This window comes from Phalacrocorax aristotelis, chromosome 1 (genome assembly GCF_949628215.1).
Source record: "Phalacrocorax aristotelis chromosome 1, bGulAri2.1, whole genome shotgun sequence".
NCBI lineage: Eukaryota > Metazoa > Chordata > Aves > Suliformes > Phalacrocoracidae > Phalacrocorax > Phalacrocorax aristotelis.
The window spans coordinates 3,981,648-3,997,177 of record NC_134276.1 but is presented as its reverse complement, the minus strand read 5'-3'; the positions used below and the strand labels follow the sequence as shown (position 1 = coordinate 3,997,177).

The window sequence follows — 15,530 nt, the reverse complement described above, 5'->3', positions numbered from 1 at the left end:
GGACAGAAACCTGCTGCAGCCCTGGCCACAGCCCTGTGTTAGACGTGATCAGTCACTGCTCTCCTGCTCCTGCATGAAGACCTGCCAGACAGCCCAAGGCAAGACTTGCCAGGCAAGCAGCCAACGAACACCATCCCCATCCAATGCCCACGCAGCAGCCGATGGCCTGGTTCCTTGCAAAAGCAGAGTTTGCAGCTGCATCTTTTACCAATCCAAGACTTCTCTTTGCTCCTTTAATCATCCAGAGTAATCCTTACAGTATTTACACATGCTCGGACAACTGGTAGGACCAGCTCTTCAAGGCTTTCAGAGCAGCAAGCGTGCAAATACTTTGTAGGAAGCTCTTGCTTACCAGGGTGTGGTTTGCAAAATATAAAACAAACCAACTCCAAACTCTGAGCAGCAAACAGGCATGCTTCCTTCTTCTTCATAAGGGGACTGGGGGCAATGGTGGAACAATTCAGGATGGGCTGGGGTCAACCAGAGCCATCTGCATCCTGCACCAAGGAGCCAGGGAACCTCAAGCAAGTAGAAATGCAGTGTAAGCTGGGACGGAGGGTGCTCACTGCAAGAGAGGGATGTGCTTTCTCACCCAGGGAATTCGCTATATGAATTACCTGGAGATATAACAAAAAGGTGCAGCAACGACAATAAAAACACAGTGCGGGGAAAAGCATCTTGCTTTAAGGGAAGGCCAGGCAGGGGCAGAGCTGGAACCTTGTCCTTTTCACCCAGTGACCAGAGATACCTGCTGCCAGTCATGTTGTAACCCCGTAGCAAGCGATGTGACGTGTCCCTTTCCCTGATGGTAAAAGCATAGCCCTGCCCTGGGCTGCTGCAGCCATATTTGATTAGTTATGGCCAGATTACAGGATAAACCTCGAAGCAATAAAACATGGCTGCAGCCTCCCTCCTCTGAGGACGAGCTCCAGCCAGCCAGGGAGACAATTTGCCCGATAGGCTAAGGAGGCACTTGCACGGTGGGGAGAAAAAAACCTCTCCTGTGCATAATTTGGAGCTCCCCATTAAGGTTTTCCAGCCTCCCAGTGTTAAGGCGGTTGGGGTGCTTTACAGTCCCCTCTCCCCTTAACCTACATTCACGACCGATTGGATTGGCAGGACACGAGAGAGCAGAGATGATGCTCAGATGGACGGTGGGAGGACTAAAACTGGTCATTTTTGCACAAGGGCAAACCAAGGGGCAGGGAGTGTTTTTCTGTGTCGGAAGAGTATTTTAAGGTAAAATCCATCAAAACATTATTGAATTGGGACATACCCCCTAGGGCACATGAAAGCTGCCTGCTGGATGAGCGAGCAAGCGGGGGATGAGGAGCTCAGTCCAGCCCCCTCTGAAGGGCTGTATCAAGCCCAACGGAGCTCGTTCTCTGACCTACATGCTGCAAACCCCACGGGTCCCCATGCGGCTTTGCAGGGGTATCATCCATCACATCTCCAGCACAGGAGGACCCCAAAGCATGAAAATCTGCAATATTGGCTGAAAACTAATGCATCGTGCAGAAAGGCAAAAGCTGTTGAAGCCTCCCCAGTCCCAGAGTGTGGAGCAGAAAGGATTTTTTTTTCCCCCAGACGGGGTGAAAAACTTAGGAGACCATTCTTATTTCCACCATGACCTCAAGATGTTACCCCTATATTGAGAATGGGGTTCCCTCCTACAGTGTAAGCTAATTTAGCAGGAATAACCTATGAATGAAAGGACTCCATGGTGTGAAGGGGATAGCTAAGAGCAGGGGAAGGGTTAATCTTTCAGCCAGATGCTCGACTCGTGAAAAAAAGCAGCCCCATGAAGCCAATGGGTCTGTGTTCATTTTCTGCAGGGCCCAGAGCCTGGCTTTTTCTCCTTGAGTAATCAGCTGGAAGCCAGCAGAGCCAGAGTAATCACTGCACCTCATTCTCCATCTGCAACCCTGCCCTCAGGGCCAGGAGATGGAGGAGCACTGCCCGGCCCGAGGCAGGTCAGTGCAAGCCCATGGTTGAGCCTTTTGTGCTCCACAAGCAGCTCAGAAGAGCAGGTGAAGGCTCAGGCACAAAGACATCAGCAAATAAACGGTACCCAAGTGTGTCTCATGGATGAGCAAAGGGCAATGGACATGATGGATGCCTCTCTCATGCTGAAACCCTCCTGCAGGTATGGAAGAGGTTTCACCTCTGAACATCTGCAGAGAAAGGAGTTGACACCTCTAGAAACTAGTGAGGAGGAGGAAGGAGAGTGCCTGATCCCAGCCTTCAAAGCACCGCTGCATCCTTTTCATTCTCCACTATTAACCTGCTGCAGCCCTGCTTGGAGTAAACGCTAGGAGAGGAGTCTTGGCACCTCTGGACCAGCCAAAATTATCCGGTAACGAATGCAGAAGTGTGAACAGATTTAGAGGATGCACCCGTTCTTAGTATCATCATACCCCAGCAGAAATGTTGTCTAAATCTCCTCTTGGGATCAGATCCAAAGCCTTCTTAAAGCATTGATGCTTTGTTACTAATCTGTGCTGCAACCAGGGAAGGGGGAGCTGGATTTTTTTTTTTTTTGAGGCATAATCAAAACCAAAAAATTATCTCTGTGACATGGCTGGGCTTCGTCTGCTTCATGCCGAGAGTCCCACTCGGCTAACACAGCCCTTCCCAAAGGAGATGCCAGGACAGGGTCTCTGGACTAGAGACTCCTGACCTCTTACCTCAACAAGCCCCAAATCCTCTTTATATCACAGTCAAGCACCTTAGAAGAGAGGTCATGTGCCCTCATTAACACTGTCTTACCCTCCTCCCATGGGATGTAGCTGCAAAGCCTCTAGATAAGCCTCCCAAGCTAAACGGAATGAATTCACACCTGTTTGTCCCTGCACCAACACTGTCCTCCAGTTTAAACAGCTCTTCTGCCTCCCTGGTGTTCACCCCTTGGATGTATTTATAGGCAGCAAGCACATCCCCTCTCAGCCTTTGTTTCGCTGGGCTTTTATAGCCTCTGTATAATAGCTCTCCATCCCTCTGATCAGCCTCACAGTCCTGTTTCCCTGCACCTGCTCCAGGCTGAGTTAATCCCTCTCAAGCACCAGCTCTCAGAGCCTGGTCCTTTCACATTAACTCTTCCATACCCTTGTCCCACCAGCACCCTCTGCCTGGTTCCCCTCGCCTTTTTGCAATCCTCCCAGAGGCACCCAGGGACCAAAGCAGCCCCGAACCCCCAGGCTCTGCCATCCCGATGTGATTCAACCTCCACACATAGCACAAAGCCCAGCCACACAGCACCTCACTGTATGGCCTGATGTATGTCCTAGGGGACACCCCCTCACCCCACAACTCATCCTCGAGGGCAGCCGGTTCCCTCTGGATGAGCATCTCATCCGCCCCCTATGGATGGTGCTGCTCGGCTCGGTTCCACAGCCAAATTTTCACATGAAAAATGAGAACGAGCACAGATCTTCCCCTAAAGGTTTTAAGCAGATTTAAGCTCCCCTGCGTGGCGTTAACCTGTCCAGCAGTGCCCTTTGCCACCTCCCTTAGCCCCCAGGCAGAAGTCTTCTCCACTGACATACATATTTAGTGTGCGTGGGAGTAAAGCCCGTCAGATAAAGGAGACCATGTTGCATCTCCTTTGCCTAAAAATGAGAGCAAAGCTACAGGTCAGTCCAGCACATCCCCCTTTGGTTGCAGTCCTGGGGTTCCACCTCCCACCACCCCGGGGGGCTTGACGATGCCCACGGTAGTTCTCCAAGGGCATCCATCACCAGTGAGAGGGCTCCCTTGAACAGATCGTGCTATGGGGGAGACAGCAGCCAAGCAGGGATTTTGCTGGGCTCGTGGCCATGTGAAAGCCCCACCTAAGTAATTTCTTACCACAACAGGCAAGGACTGGGGGCTGGTGGCAGAGAGCAGGGTTGGACTTGACTCTGCCATGAACCTCCCGAGTGCCTTGGCTATGTCACTTTGCCCCCTTTTTTGTGTGTCATTGCTTTGCAGGCAGGATTATTGCTTCTGTGTGTCACACAGAGTGTCCCTGGGACATGGCAAAGGGGCTTGACTTCTATCCTGAGCAGGGCCTGCTATAGCAAGCCTTCCTGAAAACCTGCTTTGCCATTCACTAATGCCTTGATCCTCAACTCTGCTGCCAAGGAGAAAGTTTTTCCCAACCACTTCTGGTGCATGGCTCCTGGCAAGCGCCAGACACTGAGCGAGCCAGCCCCCACGCAAGCAGCAGCGCTTGTACACACACCCCCATTGCAGGGGGGAGGATTTAGACCTCATAGCCCAAGGGTGGAGGGTCTCTCAGAGAGCATCCATCAGTCCCTCTTGGGTTTTTCAACCATGCTGCTTGCAAGGTTCATGGGCTGGAGCTGAGCCCCAGGTGATTTGCATTGAAGAATTACTTTAAATAGGAGGCAGCCTATATTCCTCCGAAAGGGGCTGGGGGAATGGATTGCACTGGCAGGACGGATGTGACAGTAGTGAGACATTGCACTTAGCTGGAGCTAAATGGTAAGCACCTGGATCAGGCCCCAGCTCCTCCACCCATGCCTGGCTCTCCTACTTTTCTCCCTCCCTGGTTCTTGCAGCCCCAAGGATGCTCCCAACAGGTGATACCTTCTCTCACCTGCATCCATAAGCTTGCCCCTCCTCAATTCACTGCTACCCCAAGCAGCTGGCTCGCCAGGCTCTGTGCCTCTGCCTTGGGCTACTGACCACCCACATACAGAGCATGGGGTGGGAGACGTGGCTGCAGGGACCCTCTCACTCCAGCATAACACCAGTTCAGCACACCCGGACACCAGACTAACCTGGGAGCAGGATCTGAGCCCCCTAAGATGCGAGAGTGGAGGGAGGTGAAAGATGCCCCAGGGAAAGCCTGCAGCATGGTGCTTGCTGGATGCAGCAAGAAAAGCAGCTGAGGATTTCACAGCATCCTCCACTACCCGCCGTGCTCGCTGCCCTGCTTTCATCTCCATTTGCCACATCTGCCCGCGCTCCCCACCAAGCCCAGAGCTAACGCAGCACCCAGGCAGAAGTGTAACAGTACTTGGCAATAAATAATGAGCAATAAATCCAAGCACAGCACTTGGGTGGAGCTGCGGGGTCAGGCGAGCACCCTGGGCTCACCTGGCACTACGGGAGTGGGAGGCGAGGGAGAGAGGACCAGAGCCACTTCTGCTGGGACACCCTCCACTAGAAAGCACCGGGATGGGTTCTCAGGTCCAAAATAACATTCTTCAGGGCAGGAAGAAAGGGATGGTGCCTCCCACCCCCGGGATAGGGGCAATCCAGATTCACATCTCTACCTGGAAACCCGACAAGACATCAGCCTCCTGCGCCCCAGCAGCAGCCTGGCCTGCCCCGGGGTTAGGAGCTTTCTCTTGCTTTAACTTTCCGTGCAACTTACTAAAAGCTCTTGCATTTGTCCCAAAAGAAAATGGAACAAAGAACAATACTGAAACCTCAGGATTTTTTCCCCGGCACAGAAATTCTGCTCTCCAGCCAGCACCGATCTCCGCGAGGCCTCGCCACTGAAAGTTTCTGTCCAGCTGAGCTCCGCCAGCAGAAACAACCCGGCCTCGGAGCAGCTGCGGGGTTTTAACAATCCCGGGACGTGACTTTCGGGTGCACCGGCCCTGAGCACCCCGACTTCCAGCATCCCTAAAAACTAGACCTCACGCCAGCGCTCGCTAAAGGCAAGGGCAGTAACATGCTCCACGCAAGGCAGCACAGGCGAGGAGGTGGGTGCTTGCTTTCTTTTGCCCTACAATAATCGTACACACACCCCCCCGCAATGCAGCTTCCCCCCCTCCCCCGATTCCCGAAGCCACAGGTGCCCTGAGCATCCCCCGAGGGGGAGGCTGGACCCCGGGGCAGGGCGCGGGGTGGGGGAGAGCAGCGGCGGGGATGGGGGGGGTGTAGAGAGAAGCCGCCCCCCGCCTCCCCGGGGCCGGGGCTCGCCTTACCTGCCGGTTACCGGTGCTGTTCCCCGATGCCGGTGGCCCCGGGAGCGCCGCTGCCCGCAGCGCTTCGCCTCCCGCAAGCACCGCCCCGACGGGGCGGGCAGCGGCCGCCGCGCCTGCGCTGGGACCGCACCGGGAACCGGGAACCGGCTCCGGGGACCGCACCGGGGAGCCGCATCGGGAAGGGGAACTGGCACCGGGAACCCGGAGCAGACACCGGGATCCGGGCACCGGCATTTCCCACCGCTGGGAACTGGGACCGGCACCGCCCGGCAGTGGGAAATGGGAGCGGCACCGGCTGGCGCTGGTCCAGGACCTTCGCCCCGGACTAAGGGACCAGTTTGGTGAACTGGGAAACCTCACTAGGAACTGGAATTTGGGATTTGGGTGTGTTGCCCAAGCACCAGGACTTGGGATCATCTGGGAAATGGGTCCATCACCCACCCCCCGGCGGGGCTGGTACTGCCCAGATGGGGAACTGGGGCTGCCCAAGCACCAGCACCACCAGTCCAGGAAACTGGGACCAGTGCTTGGATCACTGGGGCACTGGCAGCAGCCACTGGGACCTCCCAGGCACTGGCACTTGGACCAGCACTGGGAACGGCATTGCGATGGCACTGGATACCGGGACAAGGTCCCACTGGCACTGCCTCGGACCTGACACCGTAACTGGGAACTGGGCAAACTGGAACACCACGCACCAGCACCAGCTGGGCACTGCCCACCAGGGCCACCCAGGCACCAGGCAGCTGGGGTGCGTTAGGACATCACGCTTAGAGGGTGCAGGGGAGAGTCACTGTAGGTCATGGGATTTGGGTGCAAAGGGAACATCCCCCAGTCAGGAATACAGTGGGGCAGGATCACTGGGGTTGAATGAGAAATGTTTTTCAGCCCAAGACAAAAGTTATTGCCCTTTTCTGTTTTGCAAGAGGGAAACTGAGGCACTGGAGAGGGAGTTCGAAGCCTGGGTGGGTGCCTGGCCCCCCTGCACATCCATGGAGGTGGACATGCAACGGGTGCCACAGGGATGGAGATGTGGCCAGGCTGGCCATGCCCCCACGGTGGAAAATGTATGTTCCCAGCCTACAAATATACATCCGAGGGGGGAAAAATAAACCTGACCCACCCAAAAGTGCATCCCCCACAGCAGGAAGGAGCCGGTGGGGTTTTACAGACCCTGCATGTCACAGGCAGGTCTGATGCTCTGAATTGACACACAAGCTTTACTGGCAGCATTCAGGGTTTATCATCAATAAGGCCTTAAAGAGATGGCAAGGGAAGGACAATTAAAGAAAATGTTCGTAAATGATGGGAATAAACTTTTCACATTCAAAATTATGGGAGATCAGGCTCTTTTAGACAACAGAAAAGCAAGGCGAAGGGTTAGCTGCTGCCTGCAAGCGACAGAGTAAAAGCTTAAAGGCGTCTGCTTGCCACATTTGTGGTAATGCAGTGAAATTTCGGTGATAAAATTAGAAAGGGGGCTGTGCCTGGAGCAGCACTGGCCTGGCAGGAGCTCCTGTTCCCACCGAGGTGTCACTTGCAGCTTTACGTGGTCACCGCAAATCACGTGGGTGATTCACTTCCTCTAGGGCCAGCCATTTCCTCACGTTTCTTATTATCTGAAACCCTACTGGACTTCCTATATAAAGGTTCTTGGCATTTTCCTGTTAATTTTATGCTAACTTCATTATTTATTCAATTCATGCAATATTTATGTTACAATTATTTTAATTCATTTATTAGTTAAAGGAATAGGAAAGCCAAAAATCTGTAGTTCCACAACTGCTTTCTTTGGCAGCAAAAGCCATTTTCTAATGTTTTCTTTGTCTTTGCTCGTTTTCCCCTCTCCCCCATGGATCCCAGGGCTGCTGTGATCTAGTTGGTGTAAGGTCAGTGCCAGGGTCCTGTTTCACGCACCCCTTTTCTCTCCCCTCATCAAAAATCACCTGGGAAAATAACCCTAAAACCCCCAGGGTTTTAGGAGCCTGGATTTAGGACCCCATATTAGGTTCTGAGCCCGGCCTTGTGCAGCGCTGAACCATCACCCCCACCGCGGTGGGAAACTCCAGCAGCAAAAGGCAAAGACAAAAAAAATAAAAAAAGAGATAAACCCGCAGTCTGTGAAGGTTTGTAAGGGGGAAGAGCAGACCCTGAGCAGGTCTCCAACCCCAAGCCCAAAATCATCCATAACAGCCCTAAAACCAGCTACCAGGCAGGCTTGGGCAGGGGTGGCTGCTGCTGCTGCCGCCTGGGAGGGAGAGCACGGAGCCCGTTTTGATTTGTGTTGTGCTTAATGGGGAAACACTCCATGACTGTTAATTAATTAATATCATCATCCACCATTCCACCCACCAGTACAGGCACCTCCTGCCCAGGGAGGTGTTGTGGGCTTGCTTTAACGGAGCAACGGAGGTAGGTAAATTCCTCTTGTGCTGTTTCACCTATTTGGCCCCAAAGCTGCTAAGGGGGAGCATCTCGCTGCTGGGGAACGTGAGGACCGGGGGGCACGTGGGGCAGTTTGTCATCCACGGGGCTGACAGGTGATGCTGTGCAGCACCGGACGAAGGGATTAAAAAGAGGAGGAAGGAATAAGAAAAACAAGAGAAAACGGGCTCACCCTTGAGACAAGTCAGCAGCAGGAGCCTGGCTTTTATTTTGTTATCTGGCTGGAAAACATTAGGGAAAAGCTCCTCCGCTTGAATTAAGGCATCGAGCGGGTCCCCAGCCGCTCCCATCTCCCTGCGGGGATGTGGAGCCCCAGCCCGCTCTCATCGCAGGCCCAGATCTCACCCATTAACTTAGTTGCATTTTTGATTTCAGCCTCAGCAGGGGAAGGAAAATTATGTAAATATAATTTATAACAACACTTCGTCGCTCCCAGCGTGATGCAAATGAGGCTGCGGTGACGGGGGTGACGCGGGGGCTGCACAGAGGGGAAGGAAGAAATAGCAGCACTTTAAAACCGGACCCCGAAAATAAGTAGGAATAAGGTAAAAGGCAAAGTGGAGCAGGAAGAGTGCAGCCGGTGATTCCTCCAATGAATGGAATTTCATTATTCCTTCTGGGATTTCAAAGCAGATGACTTACTTAGAAGAGATTTCTTCCCTCCTGGGAATAATTTGTTGTTCTTGCTCATGCCAAGGACCCCCAAGGTGAGGTTTGGTCCTGCGGTGGTTCAAGGTGAGGGTCTGCCTGCCCAGGGTGGTGGGAGGCAGAGAACTGCCTGCTGTTGCTGCCCCCCCTGCTCCTGCAAGGCCAGGACCCCCCGTCTGAGGACACGTTTGGGGGGAAAAAAGTGAGACAGTGACTGCAGGTGGGCGGCTGGTGCCCGTATCCTCATTTTCATGCCGCGGAGATACAGGGAGCAACCTCTGACGGTCCCGTCCCCAATGGAGCTGCCTGGCGAGAGCCATCTGAGCACCATCAATCCCACCGGGTTGCATTCTTCTGCTCCTCTTTGAAGATACCAAGAAATGAGCCTTCTACAATTCCTCCTGTGGCCCATCTGCACTTAAATTAAACAGCATTTTTCTGAATTTTACAAAGTTGTTTGCCCTGGTTTCAGCCTCTGGAATACCAGTAATGTATTCTCTCTTTCCCTCTCCACATGATTGCAGCAAAATCTCCTATTCACTTGATTTATTTAAGCAGGCCTTCAGATGCTCCAGTAATGGGAGTCATTTAGGTCCCTCTGCAGATATGTATTTATTTATTGCTGTTCATTTCAACTGCAGAGCCAGTTGGCAGGAGAGAGACAAGACTGGGGTCACAAGGATGTTAAATTATTCACTGTCAAAAATAGCTGGTTGAGAAAGTTAAATTAAGCAAGGTCGTTCAAGGTCACAGTCAATCACTAGTGGGAGGAGAAGGGTGTTAATTAGCTGTTTTATTTATGGGGGTCATCATGACCAAAGGACCAGCAGTTGGTAATGAAAGGGGAAACTATAGCAACTCCTCGTTTTTTGACGGAAGAGGCTCTTGGATGAGAAGCCAAATTGCTGTCCTTGACCACGGTGGAGAAGTTGAGGCTATCGAAAGGCAGCCTTGTGATGCTCATGGAGACCTGGTGGAGCCCTGTGAGGCATCAGCCAGGCAGTTCCCCCTCTCAAAGTCCATCTTGGAGCTGAACTTGGTGATACTCCTGCCACAAAGATGCTTGGGCAGCGGCTGGGGAGGAGCTTAGCAGGGGTGGAGGCCTCAGAGGGCACCTGAGATACTTCGGCCGCTCACGCAGACAGGTCCTTGCCTGAGAGTTTACCACCTCTCTCAGCAGATGGTCCAGTAGCTGCATATCCTTTCTGTTGATAGTTGTGTTTCATTTCCCATTTGAACTTCACTAGCATCTTCTTACAGCTATTAGACCTTGCAATATCCTTTTCCTCCTAGTTTAAGAGCTCCCCAATATCAGGCATCTCCCCCCCCTTTCCATTCTCCTCCACCATGTGCTACCACGGGCCAGCTAAGGTAGGAAAATCAGTTACTAAACTGGGCAGGTATCACCTGGAGTCACTAGGAGCCAACAAATTCACACCTTATAGCTTCCTGTGTGATGGGAGAGCATCGTGATCATGGCAGCTGCGTCTTTAATGATAGCAGTACCTGGCCAGAAGAGACCTTTCCATCCAAAAGTCCATATCATAACCTTTCATCATCAAAAGGCCCATTTTTTTCCCTATTTCCTCATAAAATAAGAGGTGGAAATCATAAGCCCTGATGAAAACCACCCTCTGCCTCGCTGCCCTGGCCAATGCATCAGCCGCGCTTCGGGATGCACCCGCGCCGTGACCCGCGCAGCGGCCGGCTGGCAAACAGCTCGCGCTAATTGATAACTCTGCTGGGAAATCCATACCATTAAATTCTCCACTTAATTGTCTGTATCAGCGCTTACTTCTGCACAGTCACAAATCAGGCGGCTTTTTTAATGGGCTGGCTATTAAGCAACCAGCAAGAAGCATGCTTGAAGGGAACAGAAACATGGCATCATGGTTTATGCTGGAGGAGAGAGTTGATGTTGCAGCCGAGATCAGAGTGAGGGCTGTGGCCCAGGGAGATGCTGAGAGGTTGGCCTTCCCCTGGAAAACTAGCAAGGTAAGTCAGCAGAGGAAAGATTATCCATTATAATATCTACAGAAGGTAACTCGGGGATCACAAATCAAGCTCTGGCAGCACAGGGCTGCTTGAGTATTTATTCTTCTCTTCTATCCTGAATTCTCTCCTCTTTGGGGATGACACTGGGTGACACAAGCGTGGGAAACAGGACCCAGGTCCCCAGCGCCTTGGCCATCTGAGCAGCAGTGCATAATTAGAGGAGAGCTGAGCTTACTCTAACAGCTTTCCTACCCCACATCGACCTGCTCTCCTATACGCATACTCACCTGCTTATGAACAAGCGACTTCAGAAGAAAATGCCCAAGTGCTGAAAAAAAAGATGGCGTTCCAAAGCCCGGTCTGGGGATGTGCTTCAACATTAAACATCTGCACTTAAGGAGATGAGGTTGGGGCAAGTGTCCTGGCTAAACCCCAGCTGGGTTTGCAGCCAGGCAGCTGAACAGCTAAACTGCTGCACAGAATGGGGAGACCCCACCTAAAGGGCAGCTTGGAGGATTGGGGATGTGAGCATTTCCCACCCTCTTAACCCACCACAATTCCTTCTGGGCTCCAGGAGCTGAGTGTGACATGGCCCCTCTACTCCTGGGCTTTCAAAGAGCCTGAAGAGCCACCTTCCCAATACCACAGAGAAACCATCAAATTTCAAGGCTTCTAGACATAAGCTGATGATGTAGGAATAGCAGAGAACTCAGTAACAGCCATAGGACACCTCCATCTTACCTGCCATCCATCCTTTTGCTGCACTAATATAGAAAACAAGGAGATTACAACTCCCAGAACCATGTCGCTTATGCTCCTCCTCAGCTGAAAGGAACAAAACCCCTCACAAAACCCCAGTGGAGGTTTCCACAAAACCAGGTGGAGATCGGTCAGTGACAACCAACGGGTGCTGCCCTCTGCCAAAGCCCTCAGACATCAGCAGATAAAAGCAGTGGCCAAGAGCTCCCACCTTGCCAGGGTTACTCACGGCATAAGCAGCACCAGAGCGCTTGGAAGTCGACACCACCTCCCTACCACAATCCCTCCAGGACTTTGGTCATCGTTCAGCCGTGACCACCCAGCTGGAGAGGACCAGGGCTCAGCTGCTTTGGCAGGGACGCACCTCTGCTTGGGAGTAGACAGCGTTATAGGGGTTTGGCCGACGACCTTGATTTTTCCATGGGTTTTCCACAGTGAGAAGCAAGACAGTTTGGAAAACAAGCAGGGTGCCAGAAATCCCACGTTCCCTGGAGCAGAGAGAAAGGAAAGGAGCAAATGGCACCGCTGTCCTCTCAGCTGCTTTTTATTTATGACAGGTCAGAAGCCACCCGAACAAATGCTGACTTCAAACTGTCCTGCCAAGAGCTTTTTAGGCAATTTTCCTGCTGATTCTTTTCTTCACCCCAAAGACAAAAAAAGTTACAGGTTTTTTTTTCCCCTCTGTCACCATCTCTGCCTTCATCCCCCAACAGACATCTGAAGCTCCCATTTCCAGTGGCTCCCAAGAGCATAGAGAGAGCCGGACAAGGCAGAGCCACACATCAAAGCTCTTCCACACGACTCTTCCTGCAGATAAGCAGCTCGTTGTGATATTAGGACAGCTTCTGATCTTGGCTTCACAAGCCTAAATGAACGCTGGGATTGGTGGAATGACTTTGGATTTACACTGGTGTAACTGAGACCGAGTTTTTCTTGGTAACAGCTTCCCTCTGCTTCCAGTCACGCTCACGGTGCAAACCGGAGGCTCGTTTCTGACATCAGGACTCACAGAAAGGCAGGATTTGCTTTTCCTAAGGAAACCTTAGAAAATTTTGCTGTGTTTTGAGTTTCTCTTTGCTTTCCAGTCGCCTAACAATACCGCCCCCTTATAATGTGTAGATACACGAAAGCACCACCTGGTTCTTGTGTCAGAAGAGGCTTTGTCCTTCTGGACAGTGATCCTCCCATGTCACTTTTGGACTGCCCTCCTTGGCTTCTGGAGCGGCCAGCTCTGAGGAGGAGGAGCAGGCAAACATAGAACCTCATGGGAACACCCTTGACCAAGTGCTTGCTACCATGTACGTAGTGCAAAACTGCCACAAGATGACTCAGATGATTCCCTACAAGACAAGACAATAAGAGGAGCAGCCAGTGGGTCTGAAGGGGCAAATTTCCCCAGGGATTTACAGCAACTAAATTACTGATATTACTGCAATATATTTCTGACTGAGCTACCTCCAGCACCCACCAGGACCTGCGGGTTGGCCGCGAGCATCCATTGCATTTCAAGGAAACGAAGGTTTCAGAGGGACTAAGGGTAATTTGCTGCGGTGGCCATGCGTCCCAACAGTCCCTTCACCCCCTGGCACCAGGAGCCATGCACCCACGTTTTCAGCACTCTCACCCCATGAGAACTTGGCATCTGGGAATTTCCCCACCCTTTCCAAGGCAGGTATTTTCACTCTACAACCTACTCTCCTTCAGCAAGGAACATGTCTAGAACATGTCCTGGAGGCTTCTAGGGTATTTCCTTCTACATAGTGCTTATCGGCCTAACCTTGACCCCAACATCAGCGTGCAGCACCTCCAGCACTTGCGCTGACTCCTCTACTTGGTGAGGAAGCCAGCTCCAACCCCTGCTCCCGGACCGTCTCCGATTACAGATCTCGTGGAAGTTGCTTGAGTATTAATTAGAGGGGTCACCTCTACATCTCAGCTTCATCCAGGCTTAGCTTCAAACACTAGGCAAGCATAAAGCCATTAGCGCAATCGAGATTTATTTGCTGCAGTACCGGCTGGCTGGAAAGGTGGAGCCGAGGGTGTGGGAAAAAAACAACAGCGATTTAATTCTTCTTGTAAACCCCAGCAGCAAGGCGCCGCTCCGCATCCTCCTCTAACCCCTGAACCGTAATTCAGCTGCCGTGTTTGGGAGGCCACAAAAGCCTTGCCTTGGGTACGGCCCCTCAATGCACGCTCAGGAATCACCCTCTTTTCCTGCAGCGTCTAGAGATTGGCTTCTGCCCCTTCCTCCTCTGCAGGTTTTATATTTTAGGGGAAAAACTGTTCTGTAGCCAAAATGAGCGTGTAGGAGAAGGAGATGTTCCCAAATGTACTTTTTTTCAAAGAGATCTTTGACACAATAGTTTCTCATTGCTGCCAGTTTGTGAAACGGACTCAACCATCATTTTAAAAGCTCTGGCTACACCTTTTTATCATATACTGGGGGAAGCAGGAACTACCCCCACGCACCAGTAATTCAGATGACGGTACCAACGGCATCTCGCATACCTCGATTCCCCCTTTTGCAAAGTTTTAGAGCACAGGGACGTCTCAATCAGAAATCTTATGGAGAATGTGGCACTAATTTGAAATGGTCTCTGTAGGCAGTGCAGGCTCAGGCATTGCACACCTGGTGTTGAGGCCCCCTAAGTCTTCAGGGCGTTCCTGGGAAGGCTTCTCCATCAACCTCAAAGCTACGGTATGCCCACGGCGCACCTAAGCTTCAGCAAACGCTGCCGAGTTAGCTATGTGGGTTTTTTTTTAAAAAACCTCATTTACCTAGCCCTCCAGATAGCTTCCCCCGTCTTCTGCACAACACAACTGCATTAGTTAAGTAAATGAAGACCGATACAGTTTCTCAGCAGACCTGTGGTGCTGCCGAGAAACTGTTGCCTCATTAAATCTGTGTCATATCTACTTTCACTCACACAAGGATGCACGTCTCGGCTGCTGGGCTGTGTACGTGCATGGAGATTTTGGGGTTCGGGTTTTTTTTTTTCCTGTTCTCGGTGGGTTTTTTTAAAGGAGTCGGTGTTGCGCAGTCCGTGGGAAGAGCAACGGAGAAGGAACCAGGAAACCTCTGATCCTGCAAAAAAGCAATCATTAGTCCGTCTTTCGGAGAAAAATATATCGAGCTCACGGTTAGTGTTTTCTGTTTTGCAATGTGGAAGAAAACGCAGTTACTCCGGTTCTCTCCCAGCCCTACAGCCCCACCGGCTCGTGCTGTAATTACACCTGATCTCATTAACAAAGCGCTGCCAAGATCTGGCTGGGATTTGGAGAGGAGATCTAGGGAAAAAGACAGGTGTTGCAAGAGGTGGCAGGGCTGATTCACAGCTTGGCTGTCTTCCCTCTGAATCAGCAGGAAAATAATTAGTATCCCAGGCTAGCAATAGGGGACAGCAGCCAGCTAGGTAATTACACGGTCCTCCTTAAGATCTGGGGTCCTCCTTATTTTTTAATAACTCAAGCAATCTCACTTACTTGCCAGTTGCAAAGAAAGGGCTGCGTTAATTAGCAAACAAGTGCACTGTGCAAAGTGTTTCGTAAGGGAAAGTGAAGACAAAATGATTAGCTTTGCCTTAAATTCTCAGTGGAGCCTCTTGTTTCATCCAGGTGGGTGTTTGCAGCCTAAATTCAGCCCCTGGACTTGCCATGGTTGCTGGATTCAGCCCCTGGACTTGCTTTCAGTGGACCTCAGCTGGCCTGGGCTGTGGAAGGAGATATTTGCTGCTGTATGGA

At 51.8% G+C, this 15,530-nt stretch overlaps 1 protein-coding gene across 1 annotated transcript in view; it reads right to left on the bottom strand.

The window, feature by feature from the left end:
- Positions 1-6,073, bottom strand: part of CAPN5 (calpain 5) — a 59,731-nt gene extending 53,658 nt beyond the window's left edge. The window contains exon 1 of the mRNA XM_075115179.1: positions 5,943-6,073. The gene's annotated coding sequence lies outside the window, so the exon portion shown is untranslated. The remainder of the gene's footprint in view (positions 1-5,942) is intronic.
- Positions 6,074-15,530: the final 9,457 nt, after the last annotated feature.